This window comes from Leptidea sinapis, chromosome 23, assembly GCF_905404315.1.
Source record: "Leptidea sinapis chromosome 23, ilLepSina1.1, whole genome shotgun sequence".
Classification (NCBI taxonomy): Eukaryota; Metazoa; Arthropoda; class Insecta; order Lepidoptera; family Pieridae; genus Leptidea; species Leptidea sinapis.
This window is the reverse complement of record NC_066287.1, coordinates 1,014,168-1,035,640: the sequence shown is the minus strand read 5'-3', so window position 1 is coordinate 1,035,640 and position 21,473 is coordinate 1,014,168. Positions and strand designations below refer to the sequence as shown.

Here is a 21,473-nt window from a genome sequence, read left to right as displayed (position 1 = left end):
GATAAATCAATAAAGGTAAATGATAAAAAGAAAAATCTTTTTACATTCATAAGTATCATTTCATTGACCTCAATAAATAAAGTGGTTTTGACTTGATTTGATATGAACCGTCTATACCTACCTCTCAGGAGAGGTCAACTAGAGTTCAGCCTATATTTATATTAATACACGTGGGTGTGTGATTAGCTGATTCATAAATCTTACACCTACCCTTCGATAAAAAACCAAGACATAACATAATAACAGTCAAGCTGTACTCTATCATCAAAGGTAGTATTGTTAAGTTTACGTATAATAAAGATTGTGACTTATAACTTTCTTGTATAACCTATTTCTATCAACATTGCTATGAAAAAGTCCATATCATTGTGTAACTATAACAATGAGGGTTTAGATTTTATTTAAAAATAAGAAATATAATAAATTTGAATTGACGTATACGACGACATATTGACGTTTACAGGTCAGCAAGCAGTCGTCAGTACACAAACGGTACTTTTAATTGGTGATTTTTTAATTGTCTTGACCAAATGACACTAATACCCTAAGCCCATACGACATACCATCGAATATGGAGACCGCGTCCGTTGGTTTAACCGTACCATATACGGTGATGAGGCTACAAGTATGTCAACAATGTCGACATGTCCACAACTCAACACACGTGGATTAAATAAAAAGAAACACGCAAATTAATAACCAGTCTAAAGATTGCATCCGAAACTGTAACACCATGTATGTAAACAACAGTTCTTATGATGGCCATAAGCCTATGCTTGATAATATCATGTTTTGGTTGGAGCTGATGGCCTTGTCGCCAATACACAAAATTAAAAAAAAAACAACTCTGATTATGATTTTTAGGCTAATAAGTAATAATTATTGCACCTGAATTTTTATACAAAAATATTATTATATTAAAAACTCAGACATACCAAATTAAAGTAAAGGACGTTAATTTCATACTTGCTGGAAGATTTTCACAAATCACGATTAACTCAATGACAATAGTTGGCAAAATAAAGACAAAGCAAGTACATAAGTACGTACTGAAACTGAAAATATTAGATTGCTTACAAAATCAAGATAACCCCCTACCCAGTACTGCGCTTGAATTGCGTATGAACTTTGATGAAACAAGTCTGATGCATATTATATTATAAGTTTCCACTTATAGAAACTTAGTATCTAGATATACAGATAAGTAATTACGTATATTGTTGATAATAAACTGTGATAATAAAGTTCCCTGTATGCGAAACGTGTGCAATATGGATGCCGATGCGCGGTAGCTGCCAGCCGGTAACAAGACGTAATACATAAAAGAGGTGTTCGTTATATTAGATATCTGATAAAATAATGTAATATATATTTATAATCATATCCCCTATTATTTATTAAAACAGGCAAGCGTTATTTAATATTTATGTGATACTCGATTTTTGTCACCTGCCAAATTATGCTCTAAGAAGACCGCATAAGAACTAAATTCAAATTAAAGTCGTTTATAATTGATGCGATTAAATATCAAATTATGCTCTGAGAAGACTGCATAAGAATTTTTCCATAGAAGCAAACAAAACTTTTTCTTATATAATGGACTCAAATTTTCGAAATTGGAACAAAATCTACACGGACGCGTCAAACACAGACATGAGTCCGGTTGGTGCTGCAGTATGGATTCCCTCAACAAGAATCATACTGAGTTATAGCTGCCCACCTACCACTTCTGTGTTTACAGGGGAATCAATTGCCATACTCGAAGCTATTCTATTTGTTAAGTCTCATAACATGAACAATTCTATTATCCTTTCAGACTCTTAAAGTGTCCTCCAATCAATTCTCTCAAATCCATTTAGGTCAAAAAGCCAGTTTCCAATTATTCTCAAAATAAGAGAAACTTTGAAAGAGTGCTATGAACTCAATATTAACATAGTTTTAGCCTGGATTCCAGGTCACATGGGCATCTCTGGTAATGAAAATGCAGATGCCTGTGCTAGATCAGCTGCTCATTCAGGTTCCTTTCAGTATTCTGAAATATTCAGTCATGACTTGTGCTCTACCTTGAAACCCAAGATGTATGAGAGTTGGTAAAGCATTTGGCAAGTTTCTAAAACTTTAAAAGGTAAATTTTATGGAGAACTCCAACCAGAAATTCCTCAAAAACCTTGGTTCTCAAAATGTAGGATTCATAATAAAACAATAATCTCAACTATATGCCGCTTACGTTTAAACCACGCCTGCACTCCAGTCTTTCTAGCTAAACTTAGAATTAGGGATCATTCTCTATGTGATTGTGGGAAACTTGGATCATTTTATTCTTCAGTTGTCCCTGCAATCTTCTCTGCACAATTATATACCCGCTGAAGTCCCCCGTCCAACCTCCGTTAAATGTCTCCTCTCCCTAGTTTACACTCCTTTTGTAAATATTTTGTGTAAATATATTAAAATAAATAAGATTAAGTTGTAAATATTATTAAGTACTTATTTTTTTTTATATTAATTAATTATTTAAGTATTTCTATTTGTGTATGTCCTTTATAGTCTTACAAGCATGTATATTATTTGTTTCAGATATTATAAGAAAATGAAACTTTATGTAATCTTAACACCGATTATTACCGTTAAACTTAGAAGACACATACTCAAAGCTTGGTAGTCTACTCTAACGTGATTCTGGCAAATCTGTGGTATATCTTCCACAGAAGTCACAGTAGGAAGAATAGAATAGATAGACTGCAGAAGAACTATATTCAAATAAAAGTCCAGTTGTAATTGGCAATATATTAGGCAAAAGAATATATTTTGTTTGGCTATGCAACGCGTTAGATTATTTTTGGTTGAATAAATATCAAATCTCTGCGCTAAGAGGACTGCATAAGAACTTTATTCAAATAAAGTCCAGTTGTCATTGGAAATATAATAGACAAACGAATATAATTTTTTCGGCTATCCAACGTAAGATTATTTTGTTTGTTTGAATAAATATTAAGTCAGATCGGATATAACGCGCTTGCGGCTCACTTGACTTCGTATGACGTATTTTAATTAGTATTGAACATTGATTATTGACCATCGTGCGTTTGTGAATGATTTTGAATTGATTGTTTGTAAAGTTTGTTTTATAAAATAGTTTAAGAAGTTTTATAAAAGTTGTACCTAAATTTAGTTTTTTATCAGTATAGTGTAAATAAGTATAGGTTGAGTATTTTCTGTATAAATAACTGCAAATAACTAACATAACATCAATGCACTTTTAAGTACGCCTGAAGATTAAATTTAAATTGCATAAAAATAAAATCAATAAATAATAGATATTTATATTTCATTATAAATCATAATTTCAGTCAGACAGTCCAAAGCCTGTATAAAAAGTACGAAGGATATTCAATTTTTTTAATAAGTAGGTACATTATTAGTAAGCACTTTTAAAAGCTCACACAACAATAATGTATAGAATAATACTGAACAGTGCACGATACATCAACATTCTGTAACGAATAGCAACGATAATCAAACGCGTCATACTCGTATGTCATAACGAAGTGTACTAATATTTTATAGCGTAAAAAATAATAGGCTTTTAAAAATAGCGTGTCGTTATAACGCGATTTCAATATATAGCCGTTGCGAACACCTCTAATTATTGTGACAGTCTGTCACAATTAACAAGTACTCTGTGTAGTGTAGTGCGTATATATTTTTTGGTGTGCACTCAGCACTGTGCACTGCAGCCGAGCACCCGCCACTCGCGTGCCCCTTTGTTGTGTTTAGAATTTCAAGGTCACCAGTAATATTCTAGATCTAAACTGTAATAGTGCAATTTGCCCGAAGATTTAAACTACAAATACAAAGTAAATGAATCCGTATAGCTCTTATTTCGCCTTCGTGTTATATCCCTTATATTTGGTTTTAGGTTATTATTATTCTCCATAACTAGGTAGTTATTCTAGTGGTCGTATCTTATTTGAAAGAAAGAAAGAAAAACATTTATTTCACAAAACACTCACAGGATACACTTAATATAAAAAAAAAGTACAAAACAAACCAAAAAAAAAACGTATTTAAATAGTAATAGATTTAATATTGGAGAGTTCCTGTGCAGTGCAGGAAATGGGTCACCGACTCAGGATTATCTGTGACACGGCCGTGGCTATGATACAGCATTGATTTTCAGCGGTGCCCGTTTAACTTTGGAGATACAGTGCGCTCGATATATAGTAAATAATTCCTAATAATAATATAATTTTCGACGGTTCGTAATTCACGAAGAGGAGGTGGAAGATTATTCCAGCATTTGGTTGCATTGTAGCGAAAACTTACTCTAAATGCAGCACTATGGTGTTTTAAGACAGCCAGTCCATATTGCGAGGCTCTTGTTAAATAAGTGGCGTTGAGATCCCCTAGCCAAGACAATTTACTGTAGAGGTAGTATGGTGTTTTTATTTTATTACACCGAAAAGCATAACTGCAATATGAACTTTTCTGCGGCAACTCATTTTAAGAACACCGGCATCGTTCAAAAACGGAGTTATATGGGATCGGGCAGGTATGTCCCAGCAGTAGCGTGCACACGCGTTTTGTACACGTTGTATTGCCTTCCTAGAGCGAGCCAGTAATCGATCCCTATACACCACGTCTCCGAAATTCAGTTTTGACAAAATAAGTGAATCGCATAATCTAAGACGTAACTGAGTACTAATGTAATTTCTTATACGATAAAGTGTTTTAAGTCGATAGTAACAGTTAGCTATAGATTTATTCACATATTTTTCGAACCTCAAACTCTCGTCAAAAATGATGCCTAGATTACGAGCCTCAGAAACACGATCTATACTTTTATTGCCAATTTTAATATGGAGATTTAGGCGCTCAGTCTTTTCTAATTGAGCAGGCGTTCCCAGTAGCATGTATTTCGTTTTCTCAGGGTACAGTACCAATGCATTTCTTTCTGACCATTCTGCTATACTATTAAGATCGTTGTTTAATTGCTCTATAGACAAGTGTGCGTGATCGGGATGGAACGAAATGTATAATTGAAGGTCATCAGCATACATATGGTAGCGGCAGTATTGTATGTTCTGTACTACATCCGCACTGTACAGAATATATAGCAGTGGACCTAAAATTGAACCTTGCGGTATACCTCTGGAAAGAGAACAAAACTGAGTAAAAGTCGTGGTTCCGTCCTCCTGTACAACTACAACAGCTTGAATCCGTTTTCCTAGGTGGTGAACCACTGCACGACCGTGTCACTGAATCCATAGTATGCGAGTTTGGCTAACAGAAGTTGGACATTCAAAGTATCAAAAGCCCGTGAATAGTCAAGTAAAACTAAAATCGTAGCTTTTCCTAAGTCTTGAGACATCAAAACATTGTCAACAACATCAGTCAAGGCCGTATTTATGCCTCTATTTTTGCGAAATCCCGATTGAAATTCTGGCAGAATATTATTTACTTCCAAGTATTCAATAAGTTGGTTATATACTATTTTCTCCAACACCTTGGATAAACATGGAAGAATACTAACCGGGCGAAGGTCTTTATAGTTTAATACGGTGTTATTTTTCTGTATTGGTCGTACTATTGCCTGTTGCCAAAGTTCCGGAAAAGTTCCCGTGCATATTGAAGTGTTTATAATATGAGTAGTAGAGTTTTTGATAGTGTAAGTTCCACCATATATAGTGAAATACCGTCAACTCCAAAAGCCTGGGATTTATTGAGACTACGAATAGTTCGAGTTACTGTTTCTTCATTTACAGTTTTTAGGTTAAAAACTGCAGAACAAAATCGGTTCTCCTGATAGGAGTCCAAATTTGCTTGCTGAACATCATTATTTCCGGGAACATTGAGAAAATGCATATTTATACTATCGGGGTCACTTAAATGTACTGGAAGAACTAAGTTTTTCTGTGGGTTAATACGTACCTGCTCCTTTATATGCCGCCATAGAACACGTGGCTTGGTAATATTCGAAAATGCAAAAGTATGCATTTTTTTCACAAAATAATGCATTTTTTACATATTTTTTTTAAATCTTCATAATACTTTCTCGCCCCCCCCCCCCCCCCCCGTGCTGTTTATCACGACGTGCTTTGATTAGAGCCTCGTCACGCCTCCTCATCATTAATTTAATATTATACGTAATCCATGGGTAATTTTTATCTTTGATAAGAACTTTCTTGTTAGGAGCATAAACGTCGAATAAAGATACAATAAAGAATGTCAGAGCAGTTACCATATCGTTTATATTATCATAATTATATATAAAATCCAGATCAGTTCCTTCAAGACTTTTATTGAAATCATTTAAGTTTATTTCTCTAATTGGTCGATAACTTATCCAGTGAGGGGTAAATTTCTCTTTAAGAATATTTAACGTACATGTTAAAAATGCATGATTACTTAGATCACCAATATGTTCAACACACGCTTCGTTTAGAGGAGCATTGGAACACATTATGTCAATAAGTGTTTCGCTGTCGTTAATAAAGTGTGTTGGCTCTGAAACATATTGTCTCATGTTCATAACTTGCAAGAATTGACACAATTTTTTTTAATTAATATGAGTAGAATTTAAAAAGTTGATGTTGAAATCGCCTACTAATAGAACCTACTAATACTATAAATTCACACCATGCAAATGACCCTATTGATTCCGCCATCGAATCGAGGAAAGAATCTACTTCCATCCACTGCGGACGATAAGCAGTGCCTACAACTATAACATTTCCCCTTGAGATTAACTTGACCCACATTTGCTCAACCTGGTGATTGATTGGATGTGAAAGTAATTGAACCGCTAAGCCCCGCCTTATATAAAACCCAACACCATCACCACGCTGTCGTATATTCGACGGGCGAGGTATATGTTTAAGCCGATAGCCTGGAACGAGGGGGGCCCGGCCGTCTTCCCCATCACGAAGCCAGGTTTCATTTAGAGCCATCAAGTCTACTGCATGACGATCCATTGCCACTATAAATTCATCATGCTTATTTCCGATAGATCCAAGATTTAAAAAACCTATTTTTAATTTACTTTTACCTTTACTACCCATTATTATAAATAAACATAAAATAATTCTTTCCTGGATTCCTGGATATTATGTTAAAAATCATAAGTGACAAGGGATATGTACAATAATAAATATAACTACTAATAGTATATAATATATGATATTTGAAGTATTTATATTATATTAAAGATAATAATTGACAAGGAATATAATTTAATGTATAAAAAATGCATAATAATTAAATATAATAAACACTGCAATAATAATAATATATCAATTGGCCACTGCACAGAACTCCAATCAGCTATGTACATAATATTACAATTTAAAACTAGGTGATAAATGCTGCATAATAAAAAGAACAGCATTACTAAAACTAGATACATACAAACAAACAAACAGTAGATGGAATATTTACATACACTATGATCAATCTAACCCTACTTTGTACAATCGTGTTTCATTTGAAACAAACCCAAAAACCTGATTAAGTTCCTCCTCAGTGCGTATGTTACATATTTTGGACTAAGAATCGCGTCTGGCGTAAATGCGACCGCCGCGAGTCCATACAAACATCCAGTTGTTTTCGCTCCGTATTTATTACCCACAAAAATAGAACTCAGCGCGGTTAGAGAAGTTTTTACTTAAAATCTTCATTTTTATAAGTAAAGCTGCGTCCTTTTTGTTCCTGGTTTACATCAATGATTTACCATTTCTTATTCAAAATAAATATGATAATATTATACTTGTTGCTGACGATACATCTTAGTTATCTATATATATAAAAATGAATTGCTGTTCGTTAGTCTCGCTAAAACTCGAGAACGGCTGGACCGATTTGGCTAATTTTGGTCTTGAATTAATTGTGGAAGTCCAGAGAAGGTTTAAAAGGTGAATAAATATGAAAGTGTTCGGAATTGAATAGAAACAACAATTTTGTTTTTTCCTTTGATGTGTCCCCCGTCGTCCGATATTTGTTTTGTATGGACATATTTTCTACGAGAGAATTTATTGACGCACGGTTTGACAGTTCTGCTGTAAAACAATTTCATTACAACAACAGGGAGTATATTTTACGAAATAATTCTTGATGTTATGATATATTATTGACAAATTCATAAAAAAAAAAAATATATACAGAACAGCGTCTGTCGGGTCAACTAGTTTAAAATAAAACGCCAGCAAATATTTCTATAAGGTTGATAACGACATTGCTGAAGTCAATGATATTTAAAAGTATAGATAGGTTACCCCAAATCTCGATCGTTTTTGGTAGCTAATGCCTTGATCACACGTACCGAGCAAACCGACGAGACAGTAAAATGTTTCTCGGCCGAGACAGTGTAGTAAGCGAGTAGCTGTTCACACACGTTTTGAAATAAGCACAGTCAGTTCAGTTCTATTGAGACTAAAATTCGGATATGATGGATCGTAAAAAGATAATTAGAAAATATACAAAGTTACTTATTCCACTATTAGTAGATGAATTAAATGAACTGCTGAAAAAGAAGCAACGCCGCATTTGGACAAGGCCATGGATGTTGAGAAGATCTAGTTTTGGCGCCACAAACACTGTTTTTAATGAATTAGAGGTAGAAGATCCTGATGAATTTAGAATGCTTTTAAAAATGGATGTACAACATTTTGACACATTGTTAGGAAATATTACTCCATTGATACAAAGGGAAGATACAGTCATGAGAGAAGCTATAACTGCAAAGACTAAACTACAAATAGCGTTATGCTATTTGGTAACTGGCGCGAGCTACCGTTATTTGCAGGCTTTTTACAGAGTATCTCGGGCTGCAATATCATCACTCATACCGGAAGTCATGGATGTAATATTTACTTATTTGGAAAATTATTTAAAGGTACGTACTTTTTTCTTACATACTAAAAATAAAACTTGAGTGAATTTATTACTTTTTTATTAATTTCAAACAAAGGGTACAAAAAAGACAAAAATAAAAATCAAACTTGTTGTCTTCCATCTGTTTCCATAGCTGCAAACATCGCAGCTGCTACGATGTCATTAGTGCTTATAGAATCTGGCGTAGCGTTGACATTAGGCACTGGAGTAGATGTTGCAGCAAAGATTGTTTGCGATGTAGAGGGAGCTGGTGTTGGTAGTTGTGGCGGAGAATCCACATAAGTTTCATCAAACGTAATTAAATTTAAGTAATTAAACATAATAGTCATTAGTCGTGTCTGAATATACAGAAGACGGTGTTTGGTAGCTGTGATTAGAAAAAGACGAAGTAGTTCTTTGTCTAAGTTCTTTTATCCCAAATTCTGTCAGAATATTCTGGATTCTACTTTGTGCTATTAGAGCATTCTCTGCCGATAAATTCTTAAGTTGTAACGCAACACTCCTTCCAAACACATCAAATACGGTTTCACTCTCAGAATTTATCCCATCATTTAACTTTTTGAGATCAGAAACAGCTTGAAAAATTTCTTTAGTTCTCTTTTTAGCTCTCGCAGTATTTCCAGTGGCAGTCGTAGTTACAGTAAGTGGTGCTTGCTGGTCGTTGCTTGTATTAGCTAATACTTCCTGGTTGATGTTTGGATGCGAAGATGTAGCAGAGCTACTGTTCTGAGAAGCTGTGTCTTCATTAGTACCAGGAATCTGTGATATGAAATGAAAGTAAATTATTGTTTCAAGTACCGCAGAACAGTGAAGAATGGAAAGAAATAGAATTAGGCTTCAGAACAAGGTGGAATTTCCCTGGTTGCCACGGCGCTATAGACGGAAAGCATGTGATAATTCAAGCACCACCGAATTGTGGAAGTGAATATTTTAATTACAAGGGTTCCAACAGTGTGGTTTTGATGGCTGTGGTGGATCATGACTATTGTTTTCGATATGTAAATATTGGGGCTAATGGAAGAAATTCAGATGGGGGGATATTCAAAAACAGCAAATTTCGTAGTGATCTTGAGATTAATTTGCTTCCAAAAGGAGGATTTTTAGTTGGAGATGATGCGTTTCCACTCAAATCATATTTATTAAAACCATACAGTGGCACAAATCTTTCAACGAAACAAAAAATATTCAATTACAGAGTCTCTAGAGCACGGAGAATCGTCGAAAATGCATTTGGTATTCTGGCAAGCAGGTTTAGAATTTTTCAAAAACCCATACCAACTAATGACGAAACCACCGATAAAATTATTCGCGTCTCATGTGCGCTGCACAATTGGTTACGTCTCACAAGTCCCGGCCATTACTTTCCAAGGGGTTGTGTTGATGAAGAAGATATAGATTCAGGATCCGTTTCTGAGGGGAGTTGGAGGCGAGAACTTATAGCTACTTTGCCAACTATCACTGATCATAGCACCAACAATGCAGCACGTACAGCAAGGGACCTTCAAGATAAATATGCGGAGTTCTTGAGTGGGGCAGGTGCCGTATCGTGGCAAAACAGAATGATTTCATAATTGTATTTAAGAAATAGGGAAAACTAGGGACACTTCATCTCTAGGCGACATATATTAACGATGTTATAGATATTTTAATCGGTAATAACAGTAGAAATCTCCCAAATGTACGGTGAACTGGCATTTTTTCATGGTAATTCGGCCGGAAACTACTCTCCCTGATGTTATATCAGGAAGAGTTGATTATTTATTAATTTATGACCGGAAATATAATAATAACTTGGCCTCTTTCGAATGTTTGATAAATATTGAAATTATAAACCGGGAAGTATAATACAGTCAACGACGGTAAAAAATATAATAAATTAGCGATAAAAATAAAAATAGGGAATCAAGTGTCCCCAGTCTCCCTTATCTACATTATAACATAAAAAGTAACAATAAAAAATACTTACGTTTTCAAAAAAAAAATTTGTTTAAATCTTTTGAAAACACCTCTTCCATCACTTTCAGCCATTTAATATTTGAAGTGTACACATTACTGACCCGCTCCGGATTTCTTCGATTCTTGAATTTTTTTATTTTCTTGTTGGTACGTCGACCATAAATTTTTATTTTGTTTTTAACTTCTAGTGTACCGAATCCCGTTATATTCATTCCATTAACTATGGAATTATATGCTGCATCCCGTTTTTGCTTTATCTTGTATTCAGGTGATTTAAAGTTCCATAGACACGAATTTAGTTTATATAACTGTATAAATTTAATAGTTGTTTCGACGTCCCATTTGATATTTGTAGACATTTTAACTTGTTTTAAACAACTGCACTCAATAAAATCACGTGCGGCGACGCGACAATCATGTGGCCGAGTGGCGAGCGGCGAGACAGTGCACGTTCAAACCTGCCGAGTGAGTGAGCGAGACAGTGCGGGGAAGCGGGAGGGTGGTAACTCGGTCTAGTAGGTAGAACGGCAGCCGAGCTGTTGTCTCGCCACTTTGTTCGGCGGAGCGCTCGGCCGTGCACTCGGCGCTATGTTTATACGTACCGAGTACTCGACCGAGAGCACTGTCTCGCCGGTTTACTCGGTACGTGTGATCAAGGCATAACACGCGTGAGTCGAGTGTTATTACAGTTTATAATTACATTTTCTTACAGTGCCTATTAATAACTTGTGTATAGCAGTTTTTATTATCTTATTGGTGGTGGAGTATTTTTTACTAGTAAGTATTTATTAACAATTTAACATAGATATCTAATTGCGTGCTTACTAACTTAAACTTACTACCAACCTAGATAAGTTGGTAGTAAGATATTATGGATACAACCCCCCCAGAACCTCCGGATATTCCATTACCTGGATCGAAACGTCGTTTACAGGACAGCGCAACACATAACGCAAATGCAGTCTCTAAAAAGACAATTATTGATACCGATATGGCTTCTGCATCCATACAGAATATATATAATCACCCAACTTTAGTTGTGGGGATTAAAGAATACACCTCATTAGATAAAGGTTCATTTATTATTCATGTTTCCCGCACTGGAGAAGATCCCTCTTCAGGTTTAACAATAAGACCCATAAAATTTGGTCAACTTTTACACAGACATAAAGTTGCCAATATTTGCCCGGATGGTATTAAAAAAGTTGGTAGGAATAAAATAGCAGTAATCTTCAAATCAGCTTCAGATGCCAACAAATTTTTAGATAACCTACTTTTAACTGCAAACAAATATAAAGCAAGTATACCTAATTATAATATTACAAAGATGGGTATTGTCCACCAGGTTCCGGTGGACTTATCCATGAATGAGTTTGTCGAGTCTGTTGATCTTCCCACAGGTTGTGGAAAGATTTTAAAAGCTCGCAGACTCAATATAATAATAATATAATATAATAATAATATTGACACACTCGTACACAAATTATCTTGTCCCAAACTAGGCATAGCCTGTACTATGGGTACAAGACAACGATATATTTAATACAATATACTTACTTAAACATACATAAATACATATAAACATCCATGACTCGGAAACAAACATCCATATTCATCATATAAAAGAATAATAGAAAAGTTATTGAGGATAATAAAGTTTCTTGGATCCCAACCCAAACTATAGTTATTACTTTCCAAGGACAATCACTCCCTACCAGAATATTCCTATTTCATAACGCCCTTCCAGTAGAAACTTACCTTTTCCCACATTAAAACTACATGCAGATCCAACTCAAGGTGTTATAAATGTGCACAATCCCACTCTGGTGACTCATGTAATATACTTGAAAAAGATGCAAATTGTATTAATTGTTCTGGACAACATTTTTCCACCAATAAAGGTTGTCCTGAACATGGTAGGCAAAGAACAATTAAAATAATAATGTCGCAAGAGAACCTTTCTTATCAAGAAGCAGCAAAGCGTTGCCCAAAATCTACAAGGCCATTCACAGAAATTCTCAGTAATCCTTCCTCATCCCATAATACCCCTACAACCCACATGAGCCAGACTAGTATTTCTTCTGCTCCCACTACCTCATATAGGAAAACTGCTACTTCTCTTCCACACTCTAGAGCCCCATCAAGCAAGTCCTATGATAAAGCTGCTCATCAGGCCATTATTGCTGAGGTACCTTCAGTGTTCCCAAATGGCTCAGCACTAATGCATCAGTCTATTCCCTCCTCTACAGTACAGAATGAAAACCTCCTGGAGGTTCTCCTTTCACTCATTCTAACTCTCATATCAAGTAACACTCTTAACATACCGTCCAACGTTGCCCATATACTATCTCACATCTTATCCCTTTGCAACAATCATGGCCCCAGTGTCCATTCTTCAATGGAACACCTGAAGCCTACATCCTAGGAAACCAAGCTTTATTCATCTTATAAATAAATACCTTCCCTCTGCCATCGCCATATCTGAGACATGGCTGGCCCCTGGATCACACTTCAGGGTCCCGGGCTATGCATGCCTCAGGGATGATCGAGCAGATGGTGTTGGCGCAGGCTGTGCCTTATTTATAAGACGCACCCTTCCCTTTTCCCCAATAATCCTTCCAAACCAACATCCTGGTATAAATATTGTTGCTGCAAAAGTTTTGAACATCTCCATGGTCTCTATATACATCCCTCAACCTCATTCAACTATGATTGCAGACATCCTCCATTTAATCTCGTCTATTCCCTCTCCTCCTCCAAAAAAAAGGATAAGGCCACTAAAACTAAAATTGCAGAATTAAGTAAAAAAATAAGATCTCAAATACGCAAAGAAAGACTATAACTCAGAAAAGAAATAAAACTATACAAGATCACATTACCAAAACTGGAGGAGTAAGAAAAGCACTAAAAAAACTGATGAACAAAAAGGATTGGATGATTAATCTCAAGAATAAAACAAATAGAATAACTAGGAATAGGGAAGAAATAATAAGAACTGCAGCCGAGTTCTATCGTGATCTGTACAAAAGTTCTAAAAATTATCGAAACTTAGCGGAAAATGTAAAAGACAATGAATATGATGTTATTACAGACAAAGATCCTCTACCGGAGATCCTTCTTAGTGAAACTGTTTCAGCTATCAAATCACAGAAAAACGACAAAGCACCAGGACCTGACCAAATATCAAATGAGATGCTCAAAGCCACCTTACCTATAATAGCACCCAAGCTCACTGTACTATTTAATCAAATCCTGAAAACTGAAAGCATTCCGGCAGACTGGACTAAATCAACTATAGTATTAATTTATAAAAAAGGTGACAAAAACGATATTGGAAACTATAGACCGATAAGTTTGATGGCAAACATATATAAAATTTTCTCCAAGATATTACTATCAAGAATCTCTAAGGTATTAGACGAGAACCAACCCAAAGAGCAAGCAGGCTTCAGGACAAAATTCTCGACTGTAGACCATATACACACGGTAAAACAAATATTAGAAAAATTTAAAGAGTACAACTGTGTATATTATCTAGGTTTTGTCGACTACAACAAAGCTTTTGACTCGCTAGAACATGATGCAATTTGGAACTCTCTTAAAGTTCAAGGAGTTCATGGAAAAATAATAAATATTTTAAAGAATATATACTCCAAAAGCACAGCTCGAATAAAATTGGATAAGGCCAGCAGCGAGTTCCCAATAGAAAGAGGAGTCAGACAGGGAGATCCTATATCTCCCAAACTATTCTCAGCAGTATTAGAAATGATATTCAGAAATCTTGAATGGGAAAGTGAGGGACTTAATATAAATGGGGAAAAACTAAACCATCTACGATTTGCGGACGATATAGTACTATTTTCTGAGTCTTCAAAGAAACTAGAGCATATGCTACAACAATTGTCAGAGGAAAGTGTTAAAGTAGGCCTCACAATGAACGTAAACAAAACTAAAATAATGACAAACTCTAATAAAAAAGAAATTGAAGTAGATAGTAAAACAATTGAATATGTAGACGAATACGTTTACCTGGGGCATTTATTATCAATCAAAGACTGTATGACAAAAGAAATCGATAGAAGGGTCACGAACTCCTGGAAAAGATATTGGTCGCTCAGCGAAGTGATGAAGAACAAGCATATTCTCATTAAGGACAAAAGAAAGGTTTTTAATGCTTGCATACTACCATGTTTAACTTATGGATCACAAACATGGGCACTAACCGAGAAAAATCTCACAACTCTAAAAACTTGCCAAAATTCTATGGAAAGAAGCGTCCTAGGTGTTAGATTGAGAGACAGAATGAAGCTGCAGGACATAAATGAAAAAAAAAAAAAAATTAAAAATGTAAGCAAAATTATTAAACAGCAAAAATGGCGATGGACAGGCCATATGATCAGAGACAATTCTGGAAAATGGACGAAAAAAGTGACGGAGTGGTACCCCAGAAACGGAAAAAGAAAAAGAGGCAGGCAATCCAAAAGATGGGAGGACGACATCCGAAACTTGGTCGGAAGCATGTGGACTCGTCTAGCCAGAGATAGAACGAATTGGAAAAATTTAGAGGAGGCCTATGTCGAGGGACACGCAGCAAGAAAAGTTTTTAATAATTAAGTTATGCAATATATTTAAATGTAATGTAGTTGCTGCAATAAAGACTATTTTTATTTATTTATTTATTTTATTTATTCCCTCTCCTATGATTCTTATGGGAGATTTTAATGCACATCACATGTCTTGGGGCTCTAGCACTACTGATTATTTTTCTCTTTCCCTTCTTGATATTTTTGATGAATGTAATCTCTGCATAATAAATGACGGCTCTCCAACCCGCAGGGTTGCTCCTTCTCAAAATCCAAAAAGTGCAGTTGACCTGACCCTATGTTCTCCTTGTCTTGCTTCTCTTATTTCTTGGAACATCCTTCAAAATTTCAATGGCAGTGATCACTATCCTATTATCATTTCATTACCTGATATAGTAATCCCTGCCCAAAATTTTTCCCCTACTCTCAAATACAGATTAACAAATACTAATTGGCAGCAATTTTCCACTTGCCTTGATGAAAAAATTTTAAGCTTTCCCGATCCTAACCATTCAAATGCTGTTGAAAATTATAATAAATTAGCAGAGGCCATGATATTTAGTGCTGACCAAAATTTTCCCATAAATAAACCATCCAATAGTAAAATTTCAACGCCTTGGTGGGATTCAGAATGCACCAAGGCCGCTAAGGATAGAATATTAGCAGAAAAAACATATAATAGGAGCATGACTTTGACCAACTTCATTAATTATAAAAAAGCTGCTGCCAAGGCCACTAATTTATTTGCCAAAAAGAAAAAACAAGGTTGGATCAATTTTTGCCAGAGCTTATCTCCTTGTACTCCATCTACAATTGTATGGAAACAAGTTAAAAAATTTAGGGGTTCTTACAATCCTTTGGAGCATGACTCAAGTGTGGATCTGTATGGCTTGAATCCTTTGCAGATAGGTTGTCACCCCCTTCAGTTCCAAATGAAGACTATCTCCCTTCACCTCCAATCCCTCTCTCATCAACTCATAGTTTAGACTCCCCTTTCTCTTTTTCAGAACTTCTTCTGGCATTGGATGGCTTAGTTGACACTTCTCCCGGGGCCGATGGCATCCCCTATTCTTTCCTTAAACAATCTTCAATCAAATCCCAAGAATACTATCTCAAAATTATCAATAACCTATTTGATGTCGGTGGCATACCTCCATCTTGGAAAAATCAAGTGATCATTTCTATACTCAAACCAGGTCAGAATCCATCTAAAGCCACCAGTTATAGACCAATTGCCCTATCATCTGCTCTTGCAAAAATATGTGAACATATGATCAAACATCGACTTGAGTGGTTTGTTGAATACAATAACCTCATTTCCGATTCCCAGCATGGATTCAGAAAGGGGAAGAGCTCATTAGCACTTTTCCAAAAAGAACCTCTTTTGGCAGTTTTTCTAGATATAGAATCCGCGTATGATAACGTGTCTCTTCCTATGCTCAGGAGCAAACTCATTCAGCTGAGTATTCCAGCGAAGTTAACTCGATTCATATGCAATATGCTAATGGAGCGAACAATTACCATTAAAGGCCCATCCTCATACCTACCTCCAATTAGTTCCAGTTCATTACAGCAAATTTTATTTAGATTTAACCGTAGTGATGTTATACAGTCATATACATTAAATACAGTTACATACGGCACTGCAGCCGCACCTTACTTAGCCACTAAGTGCTTGGTTTCGCTGGCAGACCAATGTTCCGATCCAGAAGCAAAATTCGCTATTTCAAAAGATTTTTATGTCGACGATTTTTTGAGCGGCGGAGAAACCATTCCGTCAGTAATAAATCTATGTAAACAGGTGATCAATTCTTTACAGTCAGCACAATTTAAGTTACGAAAGTGGCAATCGAATAGCCATGAGATATTAGAATCATTACCAAATGAGAATTTGCATGTTAATAATAGGAATAAAACACTTGATTTGGATAATTCATTACCACACAAGACACTTGGTCTTCATTGGGATTGCAGTAAAGATAATTTATTATTCAAAATTAATTTAAACACAAATACAAAAAAAATACAAAACGAATTATTTTATCGCTTATAAGCCAAATTTTTGATCCTTTAGGTCTTCTGGGACCATGTACTGTACAATCTAAAATTCTTATGCAAAAACTTTGGGTTCAGAAATACGGTTGGGATGACGAAGTTTCTAAAGAAACCCAGAAGTGTTTTTCAAATTTCGTAGCTTCTCTTATTTCACTTAACTGGCTTCGCATTCCCCGTTGGGTTTGTACTAATAATGTATTGTTATTAGAACTACATACCTTTTCAGACGCTTCAGAACGTGCATATGGCGCATGTGTTTATGTAAGAGCGGTCAACATGAATGGCAAAGTACAAGTTCGTCTTCTTACCTCTAGGAGTAAAGTGGCGCCCTTGAAACCAACAACAATACCCCGGTTAGAGTTGTGTGGTTCACTTCTTGCCACTAGACTTCATACTAAAGTCATATCTTCTTTAACACTTAAAATACATAATTCTTATTTTTGGACTGACTACAATCGTGTTAGCATGGCTAAAGACTCAACCAAATCAATTAAAAATGTTTGTACGTACTCGAGTGGGTGAGATACAAGACTGCACAGCTGGTCATCGATGGAGCTACGTACCGTCAAAAGAAAACCCTGCTGATTTAGTCTCACGGGGAGTGACCGCAGACAGTATTAGCTCTGCTACTTTATGGTGGTCTGGTCCTCAATTTTTGCAGTCAAAAAATATTAATTTTCCAACCATACCAAATACGCATACAAACTCAAACACAGAATTAGTCCTACACACTACAAGTACACAAAAAAATGATACAATTAATTTTCAATCTAACATCATTCATAATTTAATTCATAAAAAATCCAACTATACACATTTAATAAGAACATTTGCCTATATATTAAGATTTATTTTCAACTGTAAGAATCCCAAAAGTAAGTTAACAAACTTTTTATCTCCATCTGAGATATCAAATTCAAAAACAATTTTATTACAATCTGTTCAACAAGAAATGTTTCCTGAGGAATACAAATTAATTAAGTCAGGTAAAAACATTCCATCAAACAGCAAATTAAATTCATTGTCCCCTTTCTTGGACCCACATAATCTCTTAAGAGTTGGTGGTCGCCTCAAAAACTCTTCTTACACTTATGATGTTAAGCATCCTATACTACTATGTAGTAAACATCATATTACTAAACTTTTATTTCAAAAAGAGCATACAGAGCTTATGCATGCCGGACCTCAACTTCTTTTGTCTTGTGTAAGACAAAAATATTGGCCACTCGGGGGGAGGAACTTGGCTAAACGCGTCGTGCATAGCTGCGTTAGATGCTTTAGATTTAAATCAAAATATGTTCAACCCATTATGGGCGATTTGCCTCATGATAGGACACATTTGGAATTTCCATTTTTACATACAGGCGTGGATTATGCTGGGCCAGTGTTGATAGCCGACCGTAAGGGAAGAGGCGCTAAGCTGACGAAATCTTATATATGTATTTTTGTTTGTTTCTCAGTCAAAGCAGTACATCTGGAGCTCGTCACGGACTTAACCACCGATGCCTATCTCTCGGCACTGTATCGATTCGTTTCACGCCGCGGTAAACCAGCATCAATTACCTCCGACAACGCTTCTACATTTCTTGGAGCTAGTAACGAACTTTCTACATTTTTAAATAATTCTTTAAGTGATATGATGTCAAACATAAATAATAAAGGCATAGAATTCAAAACAATCCCAGCTTATTCCCCGCATTTTGGAGGAATATGGGAAAGTATGGTAAAATTAGTAAAGCATCATCTTCGTAGGGTCCTTACATTAACCCATTTAACTTACGAAGAAATGTCAACGTGTCTTATCCAAATAGAAGCCATCCTAAATTCCCGACCTTTGACACCTCTATCTTCTGATCCTTTGGACCTCAGTTGCCTCACTCCAGCACATTTCTTGATTGGGCGCTCACTTTTGACTGTTCCTCGTCCTTGCGTTAGCGATACCAACATCAGCCGCTTGCAGCGCTACGAAAGGATTGAGAGCCTCAGACAACATTTTTGGTCACGCTTCTCACAAGATTATATCTCTCTCCTTCAGCAAAGAACCAAATGGCGAACTTCAACATCAAGCCTCAAGCCAGGCGCCATGGTGCTCGTGAGGGAGAAGAACCAACCACCGCTTTTGTGGCAGCTCGGAAGAATTGTGTAGCTGCATCCCGGTAGAGACGGTGTCAACAGGGTTGCCGATATCAAAACTAAACGAGGAATCTTGCAAAGGGCATTCAACAATATTTGTCCCCTTCCTCTCTCTTAATCAAGTTTGAAGACATCAACCTTGCCCCTGCAGACTGTTCAAGTCTTGAACCGGTTAGCGCGGGGAGGCGCGGGGCGCGCGGGCAGGCGCGGGCGCAGCTCTCCGTGTCCAACAATGCTTCAGCGACGGTCATTCATACATCACGTATCAAGACATCATATTATATTGTCAAATTATTAAAGTCATGTTATAACCAAGGCGTCTACTCTTCTTCCCATTTACACGCCCATCCAATGCATTCAGATTTCCAAAATTGGCATAAGATTTTCACTGGTGCTTCTAAAACACACATGAGCCCAGTTGGTGTTGCAGTATGGATCCCCTCCACAAGAATTGTATTCAGTTATAGCTGCCCAACTGTCACTTCGGTATTCACAGGGGAAGCAATTGCTATACTTGAAGCTATTTTATTTATTAAGTCCCATGGCCTAAACAATAATAGAATTATTATATTATCAGACTCCAAAAGCTGCCTTCAATGCATCCTCTCAAATCCATTTCGCTCAAAAAGTAGGATTCCAATTATACTTAAGATAAGAGAAAACTTAAAAGAGTGCTATGATCTCAACATCAACATAGTTCTAGCATGGATACCAGGCCATGCAGGTATAATCGGCAATGAAAATGCTGATGCTTGTGCCAGGTCAGCTGCTCATACAGGTTCCCAACAACATTCTCAAATCTTCTCTCATGACTTGTGCTCCACCTTGAAAATAAATATGTGTGAGAGGTGGTCAAACATCTGGTAGGTTTCCAAAACTTCCGACAAAAATCCGACAGAGCTAGGTCATGAAATAAGTAAATAAAAATTCACAGAAATGTTGAAAAAGTTTTACGTTTTAATTTAAAAAAAAATTTAATTGAATAAATGTACGAATAAATATAATTTATTCGTCCTGTACCCGTACAAATAGTCACTTCGTATTTTAAGAGTGTAGTTGATTGAAACGGCACCGCTGTCCATACGTTTCTATACTACATGTAGATAAGATATGTCTCAATAAAGACCATTTAATGAAAAGTTTTTTTTGTTATTCAAAATATGCAAGTAGTATATTATGTAGTAGTAGTAGACTGCCTGGTGGGAGTTCTAAAGTATCCTAGACCATGAGAAAATTATGGTTTTACACGAAGAAAACCGCTGTTGCTAGTTGAGCAGTAGGTAGCATTTAACAGACTTCAAAAAAGGAGGTTTTTTTTATGGAATAGGAGGACAAACGAGCGTACGGGTCACCTGGTGTTAAGTGATCACCGCCGCCCACATTCTCTTGCAACACCAGAAGAATCACAAGAGTGTTGCCGGCCTTTAAAGAAGGTGTACGCGCGTTTTTTGAAGGTACCCATGTCGTATCGTCCCGGAAACATCGCACAAGGATGCTTCTCAATTCGACGCGTATATATATATATATATTTTGGTTCAGTTATGTCTCTTGCTTTTTTATCTGACCGTTTATTTATACATATTCATATGTATGTACGTGTGTATATTAGAATGATTTTGTTTCAATTATTTGTGTAGGTATTATCTTATATTATATATATATATATATATATATATATATATCTCTAAAAGTCAAGCAAACGGGGTCGTAACATAACCCCAAAACTTCTTAAAAAAACAAACTTAACTTATGACTCCCAACTTTATAAAAAAAAGAAAATTAATACCACATATTCTTATACAATGATCTATTAAATGTAAATATTTCATGTTTCAACACGACTTTTTTTTTGGTGTTCGA

At 35.9% G+C, this 21,473-nt stretch overlaps 2 protein-coding genes and 1 long non-coding RNA gene across 6 annotated transcripts in view; 1 reads left to right on the top strand and 2 right to left on the bottom strand.

Annotated features, from left to right (window-relative positions):
* LOC126971353 (uncharacterized) overlaps window positions 1-21,473 on the bottom strand; it is a 109,037-nt gene that overhangs the window by 75,865 nt on the left and 11,699 nt on the right. The window contains exon 1 of one of the 4 annotated variants that reach the window (XM_050817636.1): window positions 1,213-1,229. The exons of the other annotated variants lie outside the window; for them this stretch is intronic. The gene's annotated coding sequence lies outside the window, so the exon portion shown is untranslated. Of the gene's footprint in view, window positions 1-1,212; window positions 1,230-21,473 lie in introns of those variants that run through there. 4 annotated transcript variants of the gene reach the window in all.
* Window positions 1-21,473, top strand: part of LOC126971467 (nascent polypeptide-associated complex subunit alpha) — a 115,545-nt gene that overhangs the window by 93,563 nt on the left and 509 nt on the right. The gene's annotated exons all lie outside the window — the stretch shown is intronic.
* LOC126971499 (uncharacterized) lies at window positions 8,928-11,176 on the bottom strand. Its single transcript, XR_007730919.1, has 2 exons — window positions 10,853-11,176; window positions 8,928-9,645 (listed from the first exon to the last, which is right to left on the bottom strand). It is a non-coding gene; the product is annotated as an uncharacterized LOC126971499 (long non-coding RNA).